Source organism: Pristiophorus japonicus, chromosome 8 (assembly GCF_044704955.1).
Source record: "Pristiophorus japonicus isolate sPriJap1 chromosome 8, sPriJap1.hap1, whole genome shotgun sequence".
NCBI classification, from domain to species: Eukaryota; Metazoa; Chordata; class Chondrichthyes; family Pristiophoridae; genus Pristiophorus; species Pristiophorus japonicus.
This window is the reverse complement of record NC_091984.1, coordinates 7,284,610-7,294,293: the sequence shown is the minus strand read 5'-3', so window position 1 is coordinate 7,294,293 and position 9,684 is coordinate 7,284,610. Positions and strand designations below refer to the sequence as shown.

At 47.0% G+C, this 9,684-nt stretch overlaps 1 pseudogene; it reads left to right on the top strand.

The window, feature by feature from the left end:
* The first annotated feature begins 8,296 nt into the window (after positions 1–8,296).
* LOC139269978 (U2 spliceosomal RNA) lies at positions 8,297–8,535 on the top strand (annotated as a pseudogene).
* The last annotated feature ends 1,149 nt before the right edge of the window (positions 8,536–9,684 follow it).

Below are 9,684 nucleotides of genomic sequence, written 5' to 3'. Positions count from 1 at the left end.
CTGATACGCTGTTTATCTGTTGGAATTGTAGTGATTTCAGATTCCTTTTCACCAGCCTGACCCACAATGTCCAAACTCTGGGCTTGTGGCTGCATTTTATCCGCCTCTTTATTTCTGTTGTGATCGGGTTCCATCAGGAAATCTCTCTCCTCGACCACAGCAGTTTTCAAGGTTATCTGTGGGACAGTTCCTGGAAAATTCACGCTCGGCCCATTCTTCACACCGTGCGGAGATTAAACCTCACCCCTCGGGCTTTGTGTCTCAGTAGGCAGTTTGTTTCTCTGCTCAAGGCAACGAGCAAATCAAAATGTTCCCAAGGAGTGAGGAGGGGGAAATGATCCTGGAATAATTCAGACCCAAGACCCGAGGGAGTGCGGGCGAGTTGGGGACATTCTCTAAAGGGGCGAGGGGACAGTGGATTCATGTCTCATTCTCCAGAAAACCCTGTGTGGCCGACAATTCATCAGCTCAGAGTCTGCCCCTCGCCACCTCAGGGTAAACACATTGATATATCACTGTTCCTCCCCACCTCATAGTAAACACATTGATATATCACTGCCCCTCCCCACCTCAGGGTAAACACATTGATATATCACTGCCCCTCCCCACCTCAGGGTAAACCCATTGATATATCACTGCCCCTCCCCACCTCAGGGTAAACACATTGATATATCACTGATCCTCCCCACTGTAAGAACATAAGAACATAACATAAGAATTAGGAACAGGAGTAGGCCATCTAGCCCCTCGAGCCTGCTCCGCCATTCAACAAGATCATGGCTGGTCTGGCCGTGGACTCAGCTCCACTTACCTGCCCGCTCCGCGTAACCCTTAATTTCCTTATTGGTTAAAAATCTATCTATCTGTGACCTGAATACATTCAATGAGCTAGCCTCAACTGCTTCCTTGGGCAGAGAATTCCATAGATTCACAACCCTCTGGGAGAAGAAATTCCTTCTAAACTCGGTTTTAAATTGGCTCCCATGTATTTTGAGGCTGTGCCCCCTAGTTCTAGTCTCCCCTACCAGTGGAAACAACCTCTCTGCCTCTATCTTGTCTATCCCTTTCATTATTTTAAATGTTTCTATAAGATCACCCCTCATCCTTCTGAACTCCAACGAGTAAAGACCCAGTCTACTCAATCTATCATCATAAGGTAACCCCCTCATCTCCGGAATCAGCCTAGTGAATCGTCTCTGTACCCACTCCAAAGCCAGTATATCCTTCCTTAAGTAAGGTGACCAAAACTGCACACAGTACTCCAGGTGCGGCCTCACCAATACCCTATACATTTGCAGCAGGACCTCCCTGCTTTTGTACTCCATCCCTCTCGCAATGAAGGCTAACATTCCATTCGCCTTCCTGATTAACTGCTGCACCTGCAAACTAACTTTTTGGGATTCATGCACAAGGACTCAAAAGAGTTTCATGCACAAGGACCCCAAGGTCCCTCTGCACCTCAGCATGTTGTAATTTCTCCCCATTCAAATAATATTCCCTTTTACTGTTTTTTTCCCCCCAAGGTGGATGACTTCACACTTTCCGACATTGTATTCCATCTGCCAAACCTTAGCCCATTCGCTTAACCTATCCAAATCTCTTTGCAGCCTCTCTGTGTCCTCTACACAACTCGCTTTCCCACTAATCTTTGTGTCATCTGCAAATTTTGTTCCACTACACTCTGTCCCCTCTTCCAGGTCATCTATGTATATTGTAAACAGTTGTGGTCCCAGCACCGATCCCTGTGGCACACCACTAACCACCGATTTCCAACCTGAAAAGGACCCATTTATCCCGACTCTCTGCTTTCTGTTCGCCAGCCAATTCTCTATCCATGCTAATACATTTCCTCTGACTCCGCGTACCTCTATCTTCTGCAGTAACCTTTTGTGTGGCACCTTATCGAATGCCTTTTGGAAATCTAAATACACCACATCCATCGGTGCACCTCTATCCACCATGCTCGTTATATCCTGAAAGAATTCCAGTAAATTAGTTAAACATGATTTCCCCTTCATGAATCCATGCTGCGTCTGCTTGATTGCACTATTCCTATCTAGATGTCCCGCTATTTCTTCCTTAATAATAGTTTCAAGCATTTTCCCCACTACAGATGTTAAACTAACCGGCCTATAGTTACCTGCCTTTTGTCTGCCCCTTTTTTTCAACAAGGCTGCTTTCCAATCCGCTGGTACCTCCCCAGAGTCCAGAGACTCTGGTCCCGGGGGTGGTCCCGGGAGTCAGTTTCACCTCTGACCTACTTGAGCAGTTCGAATCGCTCCCACTCCCTTGGGCTCTGGACTCTGTGTTTATTTGGGGGGGGTGACAAAGTGAAAAGGACAACTGGTTTGATGCAAAAGAACTTTGACTTTATTACAGACAAGAAAATACAATGTAAAACTTATAATCACTCTAATAAAGAACAATACATTCAAAGGGGGTTACAGTAAAAATTACACCTCCCATCTTCCAATACCTAATCCTAGCTAGGTTAGACTCCAGGGCAGGCAGGGACTATGCTTACCAATCCTTTCTGGTCAGTTTGCGGTAGTTCGCGATTTTGGGGTTCATTTAATTTTGTAGGTTCTGCTTGCCATACCCCAAACATCGGAGAAGACTTCTTACTGCGCAATCTTTAGTTGGGTTGAGTCCACTGATGCGGTAAGGCACGTTTTGGATCTATGGGGTAAGTACCCGGTTTCCTTCATTCGAAATAGGTTCAAAGTCTCTTTAGGTAATGTTTTCACCTGTTGGTAATCAGGCCTTAGATTGTAGAGTGGAAACTTTCGATTCTTCGATTTCTTCCTGTCGAAGTTTTGTTTCGAGTTTGGTCGATCGGGTTGGTTTTTCATTGGTACCACGTTGGCTGTGGTCGGTTGCTGCCACGATGGTGATGTTCTTCCTTCCTTCAGGGCTTCAGGACTTCGAGGCTGGAGAAGTTAGTTTTCAACTGTCGTGTTGTTTTCTCTCTGTTCTTGATGGCATACTCGCAGTATAGCACCTGGTGTTGTATAGCATATTCTTTGTTAAAACAGAGGATCAGTTATACGATTTGAATCTTCGCGCCAAATCAGTCCAGAATTCTTTGTTTAAATTTGGCGGGCTTGATTATCTTTGTAATATTTTGGCGGGCTCGTTAAAAGTTAATATGTCGAGGGTGGGTTTCATTTCTAAAACTGTTTCCTGATGGAAATATTAGTTTGGTAATCGCAATGTCCTTTTGTGCTTGGTTTTCACATACAGGCTGCAGTGGGCCCTTTTGTTCTTATTCATGTTGAAGATGGCTTTTCTCAGTTCGGTTTGATGGCTGGCCATCTCTGAGTTATTGTTGTAATGTAAATGTCTCTTGTAGAGAAGGGTTTTTGAATGTCCATTCCTCCAAACAAGTTAACTTAGTCCCAACACCCAGACAGTTCCAATAATCAAGTGGGCTTCTTTAGTTCCTTAAGCCTGCCCACAGGCTTGAATTTGTCTTGTAAAAGTCCAAAATTCGATTAAAGTTCGTAGTTTCTTCCATAAGCACTTTAGGATTTTAAACTTTCCGGTAGATAGTCCCAATTTAAATTTCCTTTCGAATGAGCCCAAACACCAGCGGGGGGGGGGGGGCGGCGGGATTGTGGGGGGGTTCTCGTGAATTTTGCACCCTTCAGTCCCCCCTGTTGACACGCTACACTCTTGAGTGTCAAACAAGGTAAGCAAAATTCCTGATCCCAAGAGTCAACCTTCTCTGTAGTTATGCTAGCTAAACATTAACATGCAACCCCTGTTGAAATACAATGCAATTTACAGGCGAATACAATCACTACAATTTGGTTACAGCATAGAGGGGGTACGATGCCCCTCCTTTACTCGATTTTAACAGTAAAATAACGGTATACAGTCAAACGCAACTTTAAGTTCAGTAAAATAAAGGTACATAGTCAAACACATTTTAAGTAACACCCTTACAACACTCGATATTTTGTGGTTTACAGCAGGTAAAATCAAACACATATTACACACGGTAGTATAGTGTCACCCCTCACTGCGCGATTCCCAAGTTCAGCCAAGGAGCGTACAGCACCCTTTGATGCCTGATCTGACGGCCTCTGCGTATCACTCGGCAAGTGAGACACCATAAGTAAAGAATAATCGCGAGTTGACAGATAACTAAAGTGTGGGCAGTGATTCGGATCCAAACTGGGACCTGTATATTTCTGAAAAGGTCCCACCAAGGCGGAATTGTGACCTCGAGAATCTTTTTCTCTATCTCAATTGTTTTCTGTTCTAGAGTGTAGAAGTGTTTTTGTGAGATAATTACAGCTCTTAGCAGAGCGATAAGATGTTTGGGTAGAGGGGGAATTGCATAGCCAAAATGTACAACATAATCCTGCAGGTTTGTAATGTGTCCCTTCACAGTGAGGTGGACAGTGGAGGGTTCAGGAATGGGGACAATCCATTCCTGTACCACTTGAACTGATGCCTCAGGTTTGAAGCAAAAACTGCTGTCACTTACCAGACACCAGAAGTTTCCATGTTGGTAGTGGGGTGCACTGGTGGTGACACAATATGTCCCACCCCCTATGTATGTTACCTGTGGAGGGACATGGTCTTGTGTCATTACTTCCATGGTGCAGTTAATAGGCTGTGCACCAGCAGCTTTAAACCCACACTGTGACTTTGAATGGGCACTCAATACTGGGGACACAGTATTACGTGTGCACCCCAGCTCCGGCACCCAGAGAGGTCAGTACCCGTTACAGCGTGCTCCCACTTTATGACATAGGGTGGGACCACTGCGAAATGAATGTGGGCACCTCCCTGAATAACTCCAATGTTCTCCACCCGGTATACTGGTGCGGGTCGGGCTGTCCCACCCATGACCGGCATCCTTAATACTATTCCTATAATGGTGTGCTTAGATTTCCCACAGTTTACTGGGACAGGGTAGGTTTCAGAGGCTAGGCGGAGCTGGCATGGGCTTAGTGAATTGCTGTACGGGTGGAGGGCTGCAAGGTGCCTGTTCCTGATCCAAGAGGGCACTGAACCTTGTTTTAAATCCTCCAGGTTGTTGTGGCCCTCACCCAACAACCATGTCCCATATAGTACGCACACCTCGTTCTGTGCAGCCTGGTCCGAAGCGTTTCTATTCTCCTGTCTGAGTGCATTCACTGTCTGTGCATGTTTTTCCAGCTCAGCCACTATTTCTTTTAAATGGACAGTCATAGCCTGGTCCTCGTGTAGTTCTGAACCTACTACTGTGTTCTCTTGTTTCATGATTTTCCTCAATCGGTTCTTTAAACCGTTTATCTGTGTTTGCAGTGCTATGTCATCTAGGCTATTTATTACAGAGGATCCTGTATTGTAGGCAGTAAAAACATTGTTTATGATTCCCCTTCTAGGTCTCCCCGAGCCCATGGTGTCACTAGCGTTTAGGGTGTATAGGTCTGCTTTATCTACATTACAAAGTCTAACTCATAAAATTTCTTGAACATGTCTCTAAGTAGGGCATGGTATAGCAACTCTGTTTCCTTCGGGCACCATGCAGGTAGGTGTACCTCGGTAAGGTTTAAAATTACTGAAGCTGCTGCATAATGTACCCCCTGGTATAACACTTTTTCGGTCGGTACCAATACTAATCCGTTCCCTGGTCCCTTGGTGGTGGTAGGACACCTTTCTATTACTGTGCATATTGGCGGGGTTGTAGTCAGGTGTGCTCTTAGTTCGGTGGCGTTAATTGGGAGTGGGGAGTTTGGGACCACGCATCCGTATAGGCAAGAATCCCACTCCATTCCTTCCCCTTCATCTTGCCATTGCCTGGCGAAGGCGATCGATATGCCTGCGGGACAAATATTCTCTGATCCCCACATGCAAATGTAAATTCCTTGTTCAGATTCCTACCATTTGTCCCAACACTCTTTTACTCCTTCCCGTTTCCCCATGATGGTGTGGTACGTATCTTAACCGAGTCTTTTCCAGTATGATTCCTGGCCCCATGCGTCCTTGCTGAGTTTTCTGAGCCACCACCATCTTCCCAGGGGAATCTTTTCTTTGCAAGTCAAGCAAACACGTTTTCCCTCTGTAACACTGACTCGTGCAGTGATGATCCGTATCCGGGGGCATGGAACTGATGCCTCCCCATATGTAAAACCTTCCTGGCTGGAGTAGCGGGTAGAATTAGATCCCAGCCACCCTGGCCATCTTCCCTCGTGGGAGTAAACGGCGAGTTCTTCCACGTCTCGGGGGCCACCCCCGGCGGTTACGATCGGTGCTCTTTCTCCTGAACACCCGTAAATGAGGGATTCTTCCACGTCTCCTCGGTCGTCACTGCTCATCCCTATCAGGGCGAGCAGGAACAGGATCCTTCTCTTTCCTGTAGGGGCACATAAAACAGATTGTCTAGCCCTGAGAAAGCTCTCAATCCTTGACAAAGGTGACCAAATTCCAACTTGGGCTCATAGTCTTTAATTGACTGGCTGTCTTATTCAGTTCATTGTGTACTGATGTTGCTTCTAATGTTTAACTCACAGCCATTTTGCTTGTTATCTCACCGGTGCTTCCTTTAACAGTTATACCGGTAGATTCTTCTTACTCTCGGGTATTACCCAGCCTGCGCCTCTTTTAACAGCTGCACAGGTAGATTCTTTTCCTTACCCCATTAACTAATACATATATCACTATCATTACACAGATAATTTTACACTACTCTAAATTATTCACTAAACATTCTTAAATTCACATTGCTGTTATAAGTACATCTGCCACCCGTCTCCAGGTGGCCAGGTTAATTCCTGCCTTCTTTCTTTCTTCTTTTGCCTCTGGGTGTCCAGCGGGGCTGGTAGTAAGTCGGCCTGTACCGCTGGACCCTGAGTGTCCTGACCGGACGTGGGTTTGAGTCCCACACTATCGGGGGGACAACCCCTCCGGTGCTACAGCACACCGCTCCTTTTCTTCCTCTGGGATTTCTGCCCACACGTGGGCTTCTTTAGTTCCTTAGGCCCGCCCACAGGCTTGAATTTGTCTTGTAAAAGTCCAAAATTCGATTAAAGTTCGTAGTTTCTTCCACTAGCACTTTAGGATTTTAAACTTTCCGGTAGATAGTTCCAAATTAAATTTCCTTTCGAATAATCCAAAACACTGGGAAGGGTGGGGGGGGGGTTCTCGTAAATTTTGCACCCTTCAGTCCACCTCGGGGTAAACACATTGATATATCACTGCCCCTCCCCATCACAAGGTACAAACATTGATATATCACAGCCCTCCCCACCTCAGGGTAAACACATTGATATATCAGGTATCGCAGCCCGGTGTAACTCTGTAAAATTATTACCTCAGAGGTATAATTAAGCCGCTGTTTAACACGACTAATCTGGAATATTTTCCCCAAAGGCATTGCAGTAAATCAGTGACACCTTCCCCGCCCCCGTCAGTAACATCTTTCCTCCCATTCAGTAACATCTTCCCTCGTCTCAGTAACATCGTCACTGCCCCAATCCCCCTGCCCAAGCCCTCCCCTCCCTCGCCCCTTCCCATCCCACTCCCAAACCTTCCCTCCTCTCCACTCCGCCTCCTTTTCCCTCTTTCCCACTCCTCTACCCTCTCCACCCCCCCACACCTCGCCCCATCTCGCCCTCCCTCCCCCTCCCATTCCCTCCCCTCTCCCTCCTCCCCGTGTTGTGTGTGTGCAGAGAGTCTTCCCCAGGAACAGCGCGGGTTGGATGGTGACTTAAAAGCTACTTATTCTCCAGCCATCGAGGCCATGGGTGGTGAAAGTGCTGGAGATATGGGAAAAATATGGAATGGAATCTTGTCTCCATGTTCCCCATGATCAATCGACTGAGCTCTATCCCTCGGTGTAATTACAATCTCTCCTCAAACCTCCAGCTCTGCTCAAAGTCTCGCATCCTAATGACTGAACTTTTTCTACCCTATGAACAAATCTTCCCCTCGACAGCCTCACGGAGTGGAGCAGTGGGCCAATGGATGGAGCAATGGGCCACTGGGTGGAACAGTGGGCCACTGGGTGGAGCTGTAGGCCACTAGATGGAGCAATGGGCCACTGGGTCGTGGGTGGGGAGGGTTGACCCATCCACCTCCACGGAGGTGTGTGGGGGACCTGACCCATCCACCTCCATGGCACGAACCTGGTATTGCAGTACTTCCAGGAACGGTGCAGTGGCTCTAGGCCTTTTGGCTAAGAGCATTGGCGCAGAGTGATCCTTGGCATGTGCAAGGTGACCTCTGGCGTTTGTGATTTGACAAAGAATTGGAACGATTGGCTACGAATTAAAAAAAAAAAAAAAAAATGGGCCACTGGGTCGCTTCTCGGCCTTTTGGCTAAGATCATGCGTAACTGACCTGACAGGGGAGTAGCCACCATGACCTCCGGGTGGTTCTCCCTGGATCAGGAAGGTATATGCTTGCTTTTTTGGAAACAGGAGGTGGGTGGGGTGGCTTGACCCATCCACCTCCACGGAGGTGTGTGGGGGACCTGACCCATCCACCTCCATGGCACGAACCTGGTATTGCAGTACTTCCAGGAACGGTGCAGTGGCTCTAGGCCTTTTGGCTAAGAGCATTGGCGCAGAGTGATCCTTGGCGTGTGCAAGGTGACCTCTGGCGTTTGTGATTTGACAAAGAATTGGAACGATTGGCTACGAATTTCAAAAAAAAATGGGCCACTGGATGGAGCAGCGGGCCACTGGCTGGAGCTGTCGGCCACTGGGTGGAGCAGTGGGCCACTAGGTGGAGCTGTAGGCCACTAGGTGGCGGTGCAGGCCACTGAATGGATCAGTGGGCCACTAGGCAGAGCAGTGGGCCACTGGGTGGAGCTCTATATTACAGACAGCCTCAAAGACTCGTTGTTTCACAGAGGAAGCTGAGGACTTTCACTCTCAACATTCCGGCTTTTCAACAATTGTTTTTGTTCAATGTTTAATATCAACAACAACAACTTGCATTTAAAAAGCACCTTTAACATAGCAAAAACGCTCCATGTTGCTTCACGGTAGTGATAGAAGACAAAACAGATACATTTGACACTAAATCATATAAGGAGATATTCGGACAGGTGCCCAAAAGCTTGGTCAAAAAGCTAGGTTTTAAGGAGCATCTTAAAAGAGGAGAGAGAGGTAGAGATTCGGAGGGATTTAGGGAGGGAATTCCAGAGCTTAGGGCCCAGGCAGCTGAAGGCACGACCACCGATGGTGGAGCAATTAAAATCGGGGATGGATAAGGTGCCAGAATTGGGGGAGCGCAGAGATCTTGGAGAGGTGTAGGGCTGGAGGAGATTATAGAGATAGGGAGGGCGAGGCCATGGAGGGATTTGAACAGGAGGACGAGAATTTTACTGAAGTTCCTGAAGGGAACATTTTCAGCCTGTTTTTGTCTCCAATGTGAGATGTAATTTATAGATTTAAATATTGGATTTAAAGTCTGAGTCACATTTGCCTTTTGAAAGTGGGACTGTGTCAGCACCTGTTACACTGGAAACCCCTCAGTGATGTTCACCCTGTCCTCACACACTGCACTGGGGCTCAGCTAAGGTCATGTGACATCCGAACAAAGGGACAGAGTACAGGAGACAACTGGATGCATTTAAAGAAAGGACTTGCATTTCTATAGCGCCTTTCACCACCACAGGACATTCCACAGTGCTCCACAGACAATGAAGTATATTTAGAGCATAGTCATGGTTGTACTGCA